The sequence below is a fragment of the Alligator mississippiensis genome, chromosome 1 (assembly GCF_030867095.1).
Source record: "Alligator mississippiensis isolate rAllMis1 chromosome 1, rAllMis1, whole genome shotgun sequence".
NCBI lineage: Eukaryota > Metazoa > Chordata > Crocodylia > Alligatoridae > Alligator > Alligator mississippiensis.
The window spans coordinates 241,239,971-241,258,541 of record NC_081824.1 but is presented as its reverse complement, the minus strand read 5'-3'; the positions used below and the strand labels follow the sequence as shown (position 1 = coordinate 241,258,541).

Here is an 18,571-nt window from a genome sequence, read left to right as displayed (position 1 = left end):
CGCCACTGCTGCCCACCCTGAGCCCAGCCCCCCAACTGGGAAGAGGCCAGCACAACTGCTAGATCCACGCCCACAACAGGCAGCCTACCCTCACCCCACACACAAATCCAGGGGGCACATGCCCCCATGTCTCCCCCAGAGCTGCACACAGCAGCAGGGAACCACTCTCCTGGATGAGCCACCCAAGGCTCTGTACCAAGCCTCCATACCAAGTGCCATGGCTGGGCAGTGCCTACCCTAGCCCCAGTCCCTCACTCACCACTGGGGCCTCGTTCTGTCCCCTCACACGTGTTTTCCCCCCCACAGACTTACCGGCTGGACGCTGCTCTCCAAGCTGCTGGGCTGCATGTCAGCTATCAGATCAGTATTGGCCAATATGGCTGATTAATAAATCGGCTATTGGTATTAGCCAAAAAAAAAATCTTCATTGGTGCAACCCTAGAAAAATCTCATAAGAACTAAAAAGCTAACCAGATACAGAACAAAAAAGCATAGTGCTGTGTGCATACAAGAGTTTACCATACACGCAGCAGAGCCTGGACTCTAAACCTGTATACCCCAAAGAGCTGACTACACAAGAGGTTTGTAAGGCAACAAAGAAAAATAGCTTTTAGCTCTGAATGCTGTGAAGAGTCTAAGCCATGTATGATAGGTTCATTTGGTAATTATAAAATTGCCCAACATGGAGTGAAGAAATTAGGTCTAGCTTTACTGAATGGTAGAGGGATTTTTTGGAAAAAAAATACTTAGAGCTATGACTGTGAAATTAGATTTGATGGTTTTGGCTCCCCAGAAGCAGATCTGTGCCTCTCACCAGGGATGTTCAGAGAGACGTGCATAAGCACCCTGAGAGATAGAGTATGCCTCATTCCAGTGCTGTGCTTTTTGGTCATCACTAGTAGTTCACAGGGAATTTCTTGCAATGGGGAAGGTCAGGAGTGAGGTGGGACATGAGACTGGTATGGTACAATATTAGATGATATACTGGGGGGGGGGGGGGCAACATTTTTGAGCAGAGGGTTGCTTACCAAGTTTTGGCAAGCTGTCGAGAGCTGCATGGGTAGCCCTGCCCCTTGACAGGTGCCCCACCCCAATTGCCATCTTGTAACTGGAAGTCCCACCCCTAACTCCTGACATTTGCCACCAGAAGTCCCTCCCCCCTTGGCCCTGAAAGTACTCCTTTCAGCAAAGCAGTTTGCTATCTCGGAACCAGAAAAATACCAAATGATATTCTAAAAAGTGAACATCTACAGCATTCATTAATTTCACTTAAAAAAATATTGAATGCATTTGCGTAGTGTATGTTAAGGTGATTGCACAATAGCTTAAAATGAAGTTTTACTCTTGTACACTGTGGGGGGTGGGTATAAGTTTGTAGGTGGCTGTGGGAATGGAGTGCAGGAGAAGGTGCAGGTATGTGTGTGAGGTGAGGGAGCATGTGAGTATGTACATGGATATGTAGGGTGTGGAGGGGACGGTGGCTGGGGCATGTGAGCAGGGTCTGTGTGTATGGCAGAGAAAGGGGCATGTAGTGCATGTCTATGGCAGGGTGTGCATGTGGGACTGACCCTATGAACACACACATGCGCGTGTGCACGCACACACACACACACACGGTCTCTCCCTCCCTGCACACACACACACACACACACAGAATCCCTCCCACACTGTGCACACACACACGCATGCGCACACACACACACACTCCTTCCCATTCTCCGCATGCACATGCACACACTCTGCCACTCCCTTCCCACACAGACAGTCCCTTCCAACCTGCACGCACACACATACACAATGTCCCTCTATCCCTGCACATAAACACACTATGTCTCTAACTCCCTGCACACACACACACACACACACACACACACACACACACACACACACACACAGTGTTCTTCCCTCCTTGCACAACCACACACAGTCCCACCCTCCCTGCACACACAACCATAAACATAGACACACTCCGTCCCTCCCTCCCCGCAAACACACACGCACACACTTTCTCCCTCCCTCCCTAGACACACACATACTGTCCTTTCCTCCCTGGATACACACACACACACACACACACACACATACTATGCCCCTCCCTTTATACACACAAACACACACTATGTCCCTATCTTCCTGATCTCACACACACACACACACACACACACACACACACTGTCCCTCCCTCCCAACACAAACACATTATGTCCCTCCCTGCACGCACACACACACAAGCATGCGTGCACGCACACACACACACACACACACACACACACACACACTCTCCCTCTCTCCCTGCACACAATCTCTGTCCCTTCATCCCTGCACACAGATGCACACACACTATCCACCCCTCCCTGCAAACACACACACACATTGTCCCTCCCTACCTACATACAGATAAACACACACACTGTCCCTCTCTTCCGGAACAGACACACTGTGGCAGAATACCATCTCTATCTCTCCGCAAACTCTGCTATGGGACAATTTGGTTACCACGGTCACTGCAGAGGGCAGACACCTCTGACCCCAGCAGTTTCAGGTAACCCCCGAGTTGCAACCTGAGCTGGATACATTCCTGAGGGTGGGGGAAACCTGCTCCCTCAGCCTATGTGACTGGCCTCACAAACCTGGGTGGGGGACTCAAACACCCTATTGTTCTATGCAATGTCAACTTGACTAAGATGGGGCTGGAGACCCTGCCAGTCTACCAGGCAAAGAGTGATGCAAACAGTGATGAAAGCCAAAAAGTGCCAGTTGGCACTATCTGAAGTGGTATATTTGGGACCTTGTGTGGGTGGAGGTCAGATTGCTCCCTTGTGGGACAAGATCAAGGCCATTAGACACTGGCTGCCCCCACAAACCAAGAAGCAAGTCCGAGCCTTCCTTGGTCTGGCTGGATACTACAGGAGGTTTGTCCCTGGATTTGAAGCGATGGCCGCTCCCCTACATGAACTGACCAAGAAGAGCAGCCCTGATCCAGTGGTCTAAGCAGGGGTGTCAGGAAGTGTTTGACACCCTAAAGGGTGCCCTGATCAAACAACCGGTTCTGAAGGCACCGGTTCAGGATAACCTTTCTACATAGCCAATGATGCCTTCAACACAGACCTAGGAGCTTTACACTCTTACAAGAGCACAAAGAAGCACAACACCCTGTGGTTTACTTAAGCTGGAAGTTAATCCCTCAGGAGAGAAACCTGTCATCTATTAAGAAAGAGTGCTTGACACTGAAGAAGCTGAGACCCTATCTGTGGGGGCAGCAGTTCACCGTCCTATCGGACCATGCCCTGCTTCAGTGGTTGCAAACCATGCACAATACCAATGCCAAGCTTCAACAATAGGCCTGGCAGCTTCAAGAGCTCAATTTTACCATCAAACAAATCAAGGGAAGCCAGAATGTGATAGCAGATGCCCCGTCGTGAAAGGACTCCAGGTAATGGGTCAGGTGAACTCAGGCCCACCTGACAGAGCTCTGGCGTGGGAGCACCCCAATGTGTTTCGATGTTCTATGTGTAGTATCGCTATAACCAGTCTTATGTGCTGTTTAATCTCTCTTTAGGTGTGAAAGGTGACTCCCTTCCAAACAAAATATGCTTGTACACACAGCTCTGTGAAGCCATGTGCCCAAGCTTTTAAAGGAGGAGGAAAGTGTGGCAGAATACCATCTCTGTCTCTCCGCAAACTCTGCTATGGGACGATTTGGTTACCATGGTCACTGCAGAGGGCAGACACCTTTGACCCCAGTGGCTTCAGGTAACCCTGAGTTGTAACCTGAACTGGATACATTCCTGAGGGAGGGGGAAACCTGCTCCCCCAGCCTATGCGACTGGCCTCACAAACCTGGGTAGGGGGGGCTCCCTATTATTCTATGCAATGTCAACTTGACTAGGAAGGGGCTAGAGACCCTGCCAGTCTACCAGGCAAACAGTGATGCATTTCAAATTGGTTGGCTGGCAGCCAACTGTTGCTCGTCTCCATTGGATCAGGTAAATGAGGTCATAAGGTCTATATAAGTTAAGGACTGCCCAGGAGAAGGAGCAGCAGCCATGATGAAAACTCAGAGAAGCTGAACCATATGAAACTCACTCTCCCTCTCTTGAAACTCACAGTTAATGAACTGCTTGCCTCCAGAGGAAATCTCTACCTGCCTCTGGATGATACTTGTAAGTAAGCTACTTGAGATCTAACTAGATACATAGTTTACAACAACTCAGACGCATGATCAAAGGCTATCATGCCACTTTTTGCTCTAAGATATTTCTCTGATATTGCTCTATCCTGCATAGTTTCTCAACCTATGGTACGCGTACCCCTGGGGGTATGCGAGACACAGGCAGGGGGTATGTGGGTACCAAAAACGCCTGCAGCAAGGGGGTACCGCTGCTCCCCTGGCCGTCCCTGGGTTCGCATCTGGCTGCTTGCCTCCTGCCCCTCAGGCCGGCCACAGGCTGCTGCAGGAGGGGGAAGGTGGGCAAACAGATACCTGTGCACTCCCTGCCAACCCAGTCACAGGCAGGTAAGTATTTTTTCCTTTATCCTACCTGGGCTTGGGGGGGGTGCAGACTGAGACCCCACAGTGCAGGAGGAAGTAGGGGAGGGGCAGGGCACCGCCCTGCTTCCTCCTGCACTGTGGGGATTGCCCCATGACCCGGCCTGCCTGGGGCCCAGTTCACTGCATGCGGGAGGGCTGGTGGTGGCACTGAACTCTTCCTGGTGCTCAGGGTGGGCTGCGGTGATGGAAGGGGGCTGCTGCCTGCCCCCTCAATGTTACCATTTATCCCCGCTGTCTGCTCTGAGGTGCGCATGCAACCACTAGCAGCATGGAACTGATGCTGGGGCTGCGGAGCCCAGTGCAACTGTTTGCAGCCTGCCCGCTGCAGCTGCTCAGAGCCCAGGTGGTCTACAGGGACGGCCGGCACCAGCACCAGGCTTTTCTGGGCTGTGCTGCCTCAGTGCCCCCCCAACCATCTGCTCTGAGATGCACAACGCTGGAGTCTGGAGCAGCTTTCCAGCCTCCTGGTAGCTGACGCCAGCCACAGAGCCCAGGTTGCTTGCAGCCTCCCATCCACCTGCTGGGAACAGCCCAGGCTCCATGCCTGGGAGCAGCTGCCTGGGCTGGCGGTAGCATGCCAAGTGAAATGGCCTCATGTGCCAAGCAAAATGGCCTCAGGTGCCATGCTCAGCATGCATGCCCCAGGGGTTGCCAACCCCTGCCCTACAGACTTACCTCACAGTGCTATGGGCCTCTGCCTCTCACTATCACTCCAACCCCTGCTACAGTGGCCCTGGAAGCAGCCGACACCACCTGCCTGCATCACAGCACGGTGCAATCCAGGGGCTGGGGTAAGTGGGGACAAGCAGAGCCCCAGAGCTGATTGGATAACTGTGGATTTACCTCACATATAACGAATTTGGGTATAAAAATGGTCATTGCATAAGAGTGAATTCACATGTACCAAACCTGCATAAATCAAGGGAGGGAAACCTGTATATTTTCCTAAAATAAGATACTTTCATAATTCATCAACCCTGCACTTGCTTGCCAGCTTTTCTGCATCAGAACTCTCCTGCTTTATGAGAAATAAAGAATCATCCATCGGTAAAAGGGAGGAAGATTATGTTTCTCAGAGTTTAAGCACGTGCCTGTCAGCTGTAGTTTCCACTTTAAGTGTTTAAATTTAAGTGGGCTTGTGTCACTGTTTTAATTTTACTGTTTAGGAGAGTGTTAAAATGGATTGTTTTCTTGTAAAAAGAAAGACTTCAGGTTTAGAAGAAGGTAGGTAGTTTCCAGACATAGTGCAACAAGTGCTGGAGTCAGAGGAACATGTTTAAAAAAAAAAAAACAAGCCTCAGTAGTGAAAGTATGAAAGTAAATATTCTTCACAGGTTCATAAAGCACATAGCTACAATCCCAGTTATCTAGCTTTTGGGTTTACAACAGAAGTACACCTTCATTATCACTTTATGTGATTTGCAGTGAGACATTATCTAATCATTGTACGAAGCCTTTCCTTCTGAAATGGCACCTTCATACTAAACATCCTGATCCGAAGGACAAATTAATAGATTTTATCATCACAAGAAAGTGTGAAAGTTTGAAAAAATCAAGTGCTGCTATTAAATCATACTCTGCACTCCCTAAACAAGCTCTACAAGCTTCATTTGAAATCACACGTGGTGGCAAAAATGAAGAAACCACATGTCATTGCTAAGAACCTTGTCATTCCTGCTGCTATCAGAATCACTGAAATCATGTTTGGTAAAACAAAAGTAGATAAAATTAAAACCATCCCACATTCAAATGACACCGTGACAAGAAGAACTGATGACATGGCAGAAGACATAATTAAACAAATTTCAGAAAAAATCATACAGAAAAAAAGTTTGCTTTACAGACTGATGAATCTACAGATGTGTCCAACTATGCACAATTGATGATGTTTGTCAAATACATTGATGATGAAAATGAGCAAGGAATACAGAAACAAATATATGACTGCAAAGAATTGGACACAAAAACAACAGGAGAGGACATATTTAAGATCTTAAATGATCACATTGTAAAAAAAATGGATTGTCATTGGAGCGGCATGTATTTGTGTGCACAGATGGAGCAGCAGCAATGGTAGGTCAATAAAGTGGTTGTGTTGTGTTGTGTGGCAGAAAGCCATCTTTGTTTCTCTCCCAAAAACTCTGCTCTGTGACAAATTTGATAAGGATGGGTCCAGCAGAGAGAGACATCCTTACCCTATCTCTTTAGGTAACCTGAGCTGGATACATTCCTGAGGGAGTCTGTCTAGCAACTAGTGATGTATTTAAAATTGTTTGGCTGACAGCCAACAGGTGCTGGCCTCCACTGGACCAGGAAAATGAGGTCACAAGGGGTATATAAGGACTGCCCGGCAGGAGGAGGCAACAGCCATGAGGGATACTCAGGAACAAAGAAGAGCTGTACCATCTGAAACTTGCTCTCTCTCTCAGAACTCATGATCAAGGAACTGCCTCTGGAAGATACTTGTGAGTAAGCTGAGATCCAACTAGATCTTTAGCTTGCAGTTACTCAGATGCGAGATCAAAGGCTACCCCAGCCACAGGAGTTTGCTCTATAGGATTTCTCTGATATTGCTCTACCCTGTACCCTATTCTAACCCTACCCTCTGTAACCAATAAAGTTCTCCTTTGTACCTAGTGTGGGAGACTTACTGAGAGTGGGTCTAGATTATGCCTTGGGGGTCCCCTTGGTTCAGCGGACTAAGGGAAACTATCCTTTTTGGCCCCCGATTTGGGGAAGTGCCCCAAGTTCTTGTATTGGGTCGAGTACCCGTAGGACCATTAGGTCTGTGTTTCCCTGAGAACACAGGCCCCAGACAGTCCCTTCTCGGGGTGGTGGCAGCACACATTACCCCCCCGGGACTCTGCGGTGGGGCTCGAAAGGGGGACTGCCAGGGCTTAGGCACCCCTGGAGAGATGCATGGAGTCCGGAAGGTGGACGGGCATGGTGAGGTGGGAGGCTCAACACAGAAGCTCCCCCTACTGGCCCGCCACATATTGCTTTCTTAAAAGCTATAAATCCTTCAATCAAGTGGAACCATTGTATTAAGCAAATCCTGGGACATCATTCTCCCCTTGTACTCAGCCTTGGTGAGGCTACAGCTGGAATACTGCATCCAGTTTTGGGACCCACAATTCAAAAAGGATGTGGAGAAGCTTGAGAGAGTCCAGAGAAGAGCCATGCGCATGATCAGAGGTCAGAAAAACAGAACTTACGATGACAGGCTGAGATCTATGAGGCTTTTTAGCGTGGAAAAGCACAGGCTCAGAAGTGATCCGATGGCCACCTATAAGTTTATCGGGGTGACCATCAGTATCTGGGGGAACGTTTGTTCACCAGAGTGCCCCAAGGGATGACGAGGTTATAAAGTTATAAACTACTGCAAGACCATTTCAGGCTGGACATAAGGAAGAATTTCTTTACTGTCCGAGCCCCCGAGGTCGGGAACAGCCTGCCATCGGAGGTGGTTCAAGCACCTACATTGAACACCTTCAAGAGTAAATTGGATGCTTATCTTGCTGGGATCCTATGACCCCAGCTGACTTCCTGCCCTTCGGGTGGGGGGCTGGACTTGATGATCTTCCAAGGTCCCTTGCAGCCCTAATGTCTATGAAATCTATTAAATGATCCATAGACAGGCACTGGCTGCAATGTGACTGAATCAAGATTTAAACAGTGTGCTAGAAACAGCTGTGCAAACAGTAAACTTCCTAAAAGTCTGAATTCACATCTTTTCCAATCACCTTGCCATGACATGGTATCTGAACATACTACTGTACTTCTTCACACTGAATTTCGGTGGTTGTCGTGTGGAAGGTTGTTGAATCTCCCGTTTGAGCTGAGATATGAAGTTACTGTCTCTCTCAGAGGATGCAAAGCATGGGATTGTGTAACATCCCTGCATTTTGGCAGAAAATGAAATGGGAATACCCACAGCTGAGGAACATGGCTCTCACAGATCTTCTCCCGTTTGCCTCAACATATTTGTGTGCAACCAGTTTCTTGCACTTGACTGGGCTAAAAAGTAAAATAAGAAATCATTTGTGCTTGGAAAATGATCTGATAGTAGCAATAAATAGTTTAAAACCAAGATTTGGAATGCTTATGTCATTCAAACAGGCCCAAGTTTCTCATTAAATCCAGCTCTTACAAAAACTAATTTTAACGTTATTTAAGTAAAGCTAACAAAAAGTCCAGTCCAATCCCTGATTTGTAGAATAATTCTAGAGGGAGAGTATCAGTTCCAATCACAAAAGTACCCATATTTAGCAATTATTAATATAAAACTTTGAGTTGTATTGTTTTTACTGTTCTATAATTTTTATGATTCATGTTATTTTGTTTCAAAAACTTGTAAAATTCAATAAAAAATACATAAATCTTAAAATTCTGAATTATTGTACACCTATTTATGTCTCTGTGTGCCTCCATGTCTGCCTGCATGCATGTCTCAACATGTCGTTGCATGTCCGTGTATCTTTTTATCTCTGAACTACAGATCCAAACATTCCCTTCACCCACTGCCACCACAGTGCAGACATACCCTTTTTAGAAAAAGAGCAGCCACAATCTTCCCTCCTCCTAAGGGTCATCCCCACAAATAGGGTTGCTACCTGTCCTCTCTCTCTCCCCCCCCACCCTCTCTCCACTCTTCCCACTTCCCTGTGTCTCTCTCTCTTCCCCCCCCCCCCCCCCTTTCCCCATCTCTCACCCCTTCCTCCTCTCAAAACTATGGCAAAAAATTTGGCACACCACACAATTAAATTCCCCAACAATAATTTAGGCTTCAGCCCTCCTAGTTTTGGCCAACATCACCTCAAGCCCAGGTACATATTTGAACTGACCATCCCTGGTGTAAAAGGTGGCAGCCCAACCTACACTAGATCGAATATCTGTCATATCACGGCCTTATATACACAGCCCTTCTTCCAACATATGGCAAACATTAGTCTGTAAATATAAAATCCCATGGAAAATTGAGTGTTGGGGTACTTATTAAAATTTTCAGAAGTTCGGGGGTACTTGCTATTTAAAAGGTTGAGAAACACTTCCCTATTCCAAACCTACTCCTTGTAACCAATAAAATTCTCCTTTGTACCTAGCATGGGAGACTTATTGGGAGACAGTCTAGATTATGCCTTGGGGTCCCCTTGGTTCGGCTGACTAAAGGAGATCACTATTTGTGCTTCGGACTGAGGGAAGCACCCCAAGTTCTTGCAGCAAGTCAAGTACCCTCAAGGACTACTAGCCCTGTTTCACAGGGAGCACAGGTCCAAGATCAGTCAAGACCCTGGGTGGTGGTGGCAGTAAGCCAGGCTTGCGGGTGTGCTCCAGGTAGGGGGTCGGACAGACATGAGGTGCCCCCAGGGAGGCACTCAGAGCCTGGAAGGTGGTTGGGAGCAGTGAGGTGGTTGCCTCAACGCAGGAACACCCCCTACTGGCCCACAACACACACACACACAGAGTCCCTCTCTTCTGGCACACACAAATGCACTATGTCCCTCCCTCCCTCCACGCACGCACGCACGCACACACACACACAGTTCCTCCCTCCCTGTGCGCATGCACACACATAATCCATCCTTCCCTCTATGCACAGCCACACTGCCCCTTCCCCTGCACACACGCATACTATCCCCCTCCCTGTGCACATGCACACTATCTCTGCTCCCTGCATACACACACACTCTCTATCCCTCTCTCCCTGCACTCACATGCACAGACTATGTCCTCCCTCCCTGCATACACACATGCGCATGCACACACACACCCCATCCCTCCCTCCACACACACACACCCCATCCCTCCCTCCACACACACACACACCCCATCCCTCCCTCCACACACACACACACACAATCCCTCCCTCCACACACACACACACCTATCCCTCCCTCCACACACACACACACACACACACACACACACACACACACACACCTATCCCTCCCTCCACACAATCCCTCCCTCCGCACACACTACCCCTCCCTCCACACACACACACACACACACACACTCCCTCCCTCCACACACACACACATGCACTACCCCTCCCTCCACACACACAATCCCTCCCTCCACACACACAATCCCTCCCTCCACACACACACACACAATCCCTCCCTCCCTCCACACACACACACACACACACACACACACACACACACACTCCCTCCCTCCACACACACACACGCACTACCCCTCCCTCCACACACACACGCACTACCCCTCCCTCCACACACACAATCCCTCCCTCCACACACACACACACACACAAATCCCTCCCTCCCTCCACACACACACACACACACAATCCCTCCCTCCACACACACACACACACACACTCCCTCCCTCCACACACACCTATCCCTCCCTCCACACACACACGCACACACACACACACACACACACACACTACCCCTCCCTCCACACACAATCCCTCCCTCCACACATACACACACACCTATCCCTCCCTCCACACACACACACACACGCACACACACACACACACTACCCCTCCCTCCACACACACACAATCCCTCCCTCCACACACACACGCACACACTACCCCTCCCTCCACACACACACACACACACACACACACACAAAATCCTTCCCTCTCTGCATACTCACACCCAGTCCTTCCCTGCACATGCTCACACTGTCTCTCCCTCCCTACACAGACACTCTCTACCTACACACACAATCCCTCCCTTCCTGCAAACTCACACCTACACTTTCCTTCTGTGTGGCACACATTCACACTGTCACCTCCCTCCCTGTACATACACACACAGACCATTCCACCTTCACTGCACACACATGCTCACCAGCTGTCCCGTCTCTCGGCACACCCACACAAACTCTCCCTCCCTCCCTGCACATACACACTATCCCTCCCTCCCTCTGTGCACAGTTCCTTCCTCCCAGCACACTCACACACCCAAGCACTGCCCCTGCCCCTTGCGCACACACAATCCCTTCTCTCCTGCACATGCATGCAGACTCCCTTGCTTACTGCACAAATACACCCCATCCCTCCACACACACGCACACCCCATCTCCCCCACACACACTCCATCCCCCCTGCATACTCACACCCAGTCCTTTCCTGCACCCACCCACACACACACACACTATCCCTCCCTACACACACACACACACTGTCCCTCCCTCCTGCACACAGACAATATCCCTCCCTCCCTCTGCGCAGTCCCTTTCTCCCTGCACACACACACCCCCACAAACACGGCCCCTCCCACCCCACACGCACACACAATCCCCTTTTCCGCACACACAAGCACAGGTTCCCTTTTCTGCACGAGTGCATACACACTCCCTTCTTCCTGCATATGCACACATACACACACAATCCCTTTCCTGCACATGTACACACACAATCCTTTTCATGCACATGCGCGCACACTTCCCTCCTTCCTGCACACACACGCGCACATTCTTCTTCCCTGCACAAGCACACACATGTGCACTCCCTAATTTCCTTCACACGCGCACACACATTCCCATCTTTCCTGCATACACACACACACACACACACACACACTCCCTTCTTTCCTGCACATGCGTGCACACACACTCCCTTTCTTTCCTGCACATGCACTCACACTTACACTACCTTTTCTTGCACATGCACACATACTCCCTTGTGTCCTGCACGTGCACACAATCCCTACTTTCCTGTACATACACGTGCACACACTCCCTTTCCTGCACACACACACACACAATCTCATTTCCTGCACATGCATGCAATCCCTTCTTTCCTGCACACGCACATACGCAATCCTGTTTCCTGCACATGCACACATACAACCCCTTCTTTCCTGCACGTGAGTGCACACTTCTTTCCTCACACACGCGCACACTTTCCTGCACACGCACACACAATCCCATTTCCTGAACATGCACAATCCCTTCTTTCCTGCACACGCGCATGCAAACACTCCCTTCTTTCCTGCACATGTGCATGCACACACTCTTCCTTTCCTGTGCATGTGCACAAAGGCACACTTCTTTCCTGCATGCGCGCGCACGTACACACACCATCCCGTTTCCAGCACAATCACATTTCCTGCACACACGCGCGCACGCACAAACCCTTCTTTCCAGCACATGTGCACACACACCTTTTCTTGCACACATGCACATGCCCTTCCTTCGTGCACACGTGTGCACTTTCCTCCAGATGCGCACACACACACACACTCCTTTTCCTGCACAAGCACATACACACACAATCCGTTTCCTGCACATCCACACGATATCTTCTTTCCTGCACATGCGCAAGCAAACACTTTCCTGCACACATCTGTGCACACTCCCTTTCCTGCACACATGCACACACACACTCCTTTCTGTGCACGCACACTCCCTTTCCTGTGCACATGCACGCACACATTCCTTTCCTGCACACGCGCACACACACACACACACACACACCCCTCTTTCCTGCACACGCACACACAATCCCTTGTTTCCTGCACACGCACACACAATCCCTTGTTTCCTGCACACGCACACAATCCCATTTCCTGCATGCGCTTGCACACACACAGCCCCTTTCCAGCACACACACACACCCTTTACTGCACACACACACACACACACACACACTCACTCCTTTCTCTCCTGCACCTGCACACACACACACCCTTTCTCTCCTGCACATGCACACACACACAATCCCTTCCTTCCTGCACACACAATCCCTTGACAGTCCCTTGTCTTGCACATGCGCGTACAAACTATCTTCTGTCCTGCGCATACGCGCATACACTCCCTTTCCTGCACACATGTGCTCGTTCCCTTATTTCCTGCATACACACACACACACAATCCCTTGTTTCCTGCACACGCACATGAACACACTCCCTTTCCTGCACACACACACACTCCCTTTTTCACACACTCATGCATACTCCTTTCCTGCACGTGTGCGCATGCCCTCCCTCTTCTGCACGTGCGCACACTCCCTTCCTGCACACACACACTCACTCCTTTCTCTCCTGCACATGCACACACACACAATCCCTTCCTTCCTGCACACACAATCCCTTGACAGTCCCTTGTCTTGCACATGTGTGCACAAACTATCTTCTGTCCTGCGCATACGCGCATACACTCCCTTTCCTGCACACATGTGCTCGTTCCCTTATTTCCTGCATACACACACACACAATCCGTTTCCTGCACACGCACATGAACACACTCCCTTTCCTGCACACGCACACACTCCCTTTTTCACACACTCATGCATACTCCTTTCCTGCACGTGTGCGCATGCCCTCCCTTTTCTGCACGTGCGCACACTCCCTTCCTGCACACACACACACACACACTCACTCCTTTCTCTCCTGCACATACACACACACACAATCCCTTCCTTCCTGCACACACAATCCCTTGACAGTCCCTTGTCTTGCACATGTGCGCACAAACTATCTTCTGTCCTGCGCATACGCGCATACACTCCCTTTCCTGCACACATGTGCTCGTTCCCTTATTTCCTGCATACACACACACACAATCCCTTGTTTCCTGCACACGCACATGAACACACTCCCTTTCCTGCACACGCACACTCCCTTTTTCACACACTCATGCATACTCCTTTCCTGCACGTGCGCATGCCCTCCCTTTTCTGCACGTGCGCACACTTCCTTCCTGCACACACACACACACACACACACACACACACTCCCTTCTTTCCTGAAGACACGCACACAAAATCCCTTCCTTCCTGCACACACACGCACACACACACACACACACACACTCCCTTCTTTCATGCACATACACAATCCTGTTTCCTGCAAACGCGCACACAATCTCGTCCTGCACATGCGCGTGCACACTCCCTTCTTTCCAGCACACACTCCTTTCCTGCACACGCACTTTCCTGCACACGCACACACACAGTCCCTTCTTTCCTGCACATGCACACACACTATCCTGTTTCCTGCACATGCACACACGGTCCCTTCTTTCCTGCACATGCACACACACTATCCTGTTTCCTGCACATGCACACAAGGTCCCTTCTTTCCTGCACATGCACACACACTATCCCTTTCCTGCACACATGCATGCACACACCCTTTTCCTGCACACGCACGCACACACACAGTCTCTCTCTTGCACACACACACACAAAAGACCTTGTTTCCTGCACACACACACACACACTTCCTGATCCTGGCTCCAGGGTATCAGCGTGGGCCCTGTGCTCCTGTTGTTTTGTGATGCAGCTGGGAGCCACGTGGTGCACAAGCAGCTGGCATCGGGCAGAAAGGCAAGGAAATGGCAGCTACAGGTATTGGGGAGGGGCAGCGAGCAGCTGCATGGAAGCATAGCAGTAGCTGGTTAGGAGCACAGGGATCAGACTGGTGTCCTGGGGCCAGTGCCAGCAGAGCCCAGAGCAGGGCGGCAGGGGTGCGGGGTCTAGCATCAACTGTGCTGGAGAAGGGGCAGGGGTCCTGCACTCCTGCCACCCCAATCTGGGCCCCACTGGTGCTGTTCCCAGCACACCAGCCCAGGCCCTGGGCTCCTGCCCAGCTGTCGCTGTGCTCTCGCACGCCCACTTGCTGCCACTCCTCCTCCCCCCAGCTTGTAGCTGCCACTTCCCCATTTTGTTGCCTGCTGCTCCAGCACTTCATGGCTCCTGGCTGCATGGCCACAACTGAAGGACTCAGCAGGAGCCAGCCTGGCCCAGCCCTGAGGACTGGGATGATCATCCACAGTCCTCCCCTGCCCCCCTTCATCCCTCCCTGCATTCTTATCTGAGTTTCCTTCTCCAGCAGACGGAGCCAGGAACAGCCCCAGGCAGGGCTGGCCTTGCTGCTGGGTCCTGCTACCAGCTTCCCCTGGGTCCTACTGCCCCCGTCTCCCATCATCTTTGACAAGCAGCCAAGAACAGAAAAATATTAAGTTTTCTAAATTTTTCAGGAGCCCCACAGGCCAGATAAAATGGCCTGGTGGGCCAGATCCAGCCTGCAGGCCCTATTTTGCCCACCCTTCTGATATGCACAGTGTAACATGGTTATGAAAGAGATAACAGGAAACTCAGTGTTTGATTGAAGAGTGGTGGCAGGTAGCTCCTACTCAATACAGCTCAAACACAAACTTTCTTTAACAATGAGAAGCCACTATGTTCTGTCCTATATTGCTAATGGACATTTATGCATGTCCTCTGGAAGTGGCAGGGAGGTGCTTTAATCAGAGCAGCTTTTCTAAACTGTCCCTAACCTGTTCTTTTGCCACAGCTGGCTGCTCACCTCCTCCCCAAACTTTTTTGCCAGGTGCAGTAGTCTGAGGTGACCTTGCCAGTAAAAACAGGAGTGAAAAAGGCATTGAGTACTTCAGCTTTTTCTGCATCCTCTGTCACTATGTTGCTTCCCCCATTCAGTAAGAAACCCATACCCTCTCTGATCCTCTTGTTACTGACACACTTGTAAAAAACCTCCTTGTTACCTTTTCATGTCCCTTGCTAGCTGCAATTACAATTGCACTTTGGCCCTCTTGACTTCATCCCTTCATGCCTAAGCAACACTCTTATACTGCTTCCTAGCTGTTTGTCCAAGTTTCCACTTCTTATAAGGTTCCTTTTTGTGATTTAGTTTACTGAAAAATTCTCTGCTAAGCCAAGACATACTTGCTTGTCTTCCTGCACATTGGGACGGTTGTTCCTGCACTCTCAGTAAGGTTTCTTTAAAGTACGGCCTGAACTTTAAAGTACAGTAGTCTCTTGGATTCCTCTCCCCTTCAGGCTGACTTCCAAGGGGATCCTGCCAATCAGTTCCCCAAGTCCAAGTCTGCTTTTCTGAAGTTCAGGATCCTTACTCTGGTGCTCTCCTTTCCTCAAGATGCTGAACTCAAATAATCTCATGGTCACTGCTGCCCAAGTTGCCATCTGCTAGTACATTCCCCACCAATTCCTTTTTTATAAGCAGCAGGTCAAGAAGAGGATGGCCCCTAGTTGGCTGCTCCAGCACTTGCACAAGGAAATTGTCCCCAACACTCTCCAAAAGCTTCCTGGATTATCTGCACACTGCTGTATTGCTCTCCGAGCAGATGTCAGGGTGATTGAAGTCCCCCATGAGAACCAGGGCCTGTGATTGGGAAACTTCTACTAACTGTTTAAAAAAAACCTCATCTGCTATTTCCTCCTGGTCTGATGATCTACAGTAGACCCCCCCACCATGACATCAACCGTTGTTGCTCTCCCTTCTGACCCTAACCAAAAGGCTTTCAACTGACCTATCTCCAGTACCATACTGGAGCTCTGAACATGCAGACAGCTCTGGGTCAGATCCTGGCATGCAGACAGACCCCGCAACATTCATCTGGCCCACATGGTTGAATCTCACTGCCCTAGTATGTTTTTTCTGTCTGGAAAAATAAACTTTTGAATTCATTATTTTACTCTGAACTATTTCTAAAACTATCTCCCAAGGAAGAACTGAATATTTTAAGGGTGAACCAATGAAGATTTTTTGGGCTGATACCAATGGCCAATTATTAGCAAGCCATATAGGCCAATACCGATCTGATTGGCAATATGCAGCCTGACAGCTTGTAGAGCAGCTGGTAAGTCTGTTGGTGGGGGGGAGGGGGGAAGGGGTGGGAGGAGGGTAGAGCAACATGGGGTGCCCCTGTGGTGAGGGAGGGAGCGAAGCTGGGGCAGGCTTGTCCGGGGTGGGGCGGGGGGCGGTGGAAGGAGTGGCTCCTGCTGCTGCGCACACCCCTGGGAGAGGCAAAGGGAGCATGTATCCCCAGATCTGTGCACAGGGTGAGGGTGGGCTGGAGCCAAGGGCAATGCCAGGCTCTTCCCGGTGGGAGGGTTGAGCTGGGGCTACACTTAGGGCGGGTAGTGGCAGTGCTGGGAGGGGGCGCTACGGGCCCCGCAGACCCCTTCTCAGTGCCACCGCCACCCAAGCCAAGCGTAGCCCCAGCCCCTCACACTGAGAACCTAGTGCTGACCCCAGCCCGTTGTTGCCCTGCACACAAATCTGGGGGACACAAGCCCCCCATGCCTCCCCTGGGGGTGTGTGAAGCAGTGGGGGTTGCCCCGCTGGACAAGCTGCTTGCCACTGCCGCAGTCCCACTCCCTCCCTCACCACAAGGGCCTTGATCTGCAGCCTCCATCTCCTGCCCACTCCCGTTCCTTCCCCCTGTCCTTTCCCCCCAGACTTACCAGCCAGACACTGATCGCCAAGCACACAGCATTTATCAGTGACATTATCAGCCACATCAGACAAAAAAAAAAAAAAGTTGATTGCCAATAATGTCAATTTTCCTTTTCATCAGTGCTAATACAATATGGACTGATGGATTGGTGCACCTCTAGAATATTTCATAGTACAATTACATTTTGAAAACATCTATAAGCTTTTTATGAACATTTCTGTTTGGGGTAATAACCTATGAAGGGCACACAGCATTACTGATAAAGTTTGCCTAACACTTGTCAACTTCAGGAGAAATGCCAGGAACAGAACTCCATCATTTTCATTGACCTGACAAACACATTTGAAACAGTCAGTCAGAAGGGCCTTTGGAAGATCATGGCAAAATTCTATTGCCCAGAGAAATTCATCACAACGGTTCATCAATTCTATGATGGCATGCTTGCTCATGTTGTGGATAACAGCAAGTCATCTGAACCATTCCCAGTCACCAGTGGAGTCACAGAGTCACACAAGTTTAGGACTGGGACTTTGTGAGATCATCAGGTCCAGCCCTCCCTGCCCTGGGCAGGAAAGACTGCTGGGGTCAAATAACCCCAGCAAGGTGTGCATCCAGTCTCCTTTTGAAGATCTCCAGGGTAGGTGTCTGCACCACCCCTGCTGGGAGTCTGGTCACACATGAAGAAGTTTTTTCTTGTATCCAGTATGAAACCTTCTTCTAGGAGTTTATGACCGTTGTTCCTGGTTTTCCCCTAGGGAGCTTTGACAAATACTTGTTTGCCTAGCCTCTGATGCTCACCCCTCATATATTTGT

The 18,571-nt window shown here is 50.1% G+C and overlaps 1 protein-coding gene across 8 annotated transcripts in view; it reads right to left on the bottom strand.

The window, feature by feature from the left end:
* The window catches only part of USF3 (upstream transcription factor family member 3), a 106,980-nt gene that overhangs the window by 74,651 nt on the left and 13,758 nt on the right, over positions 1 to 18,571 (bottom strand). The gene's annotated exons all lie outside the window — the stretch shown is intronic.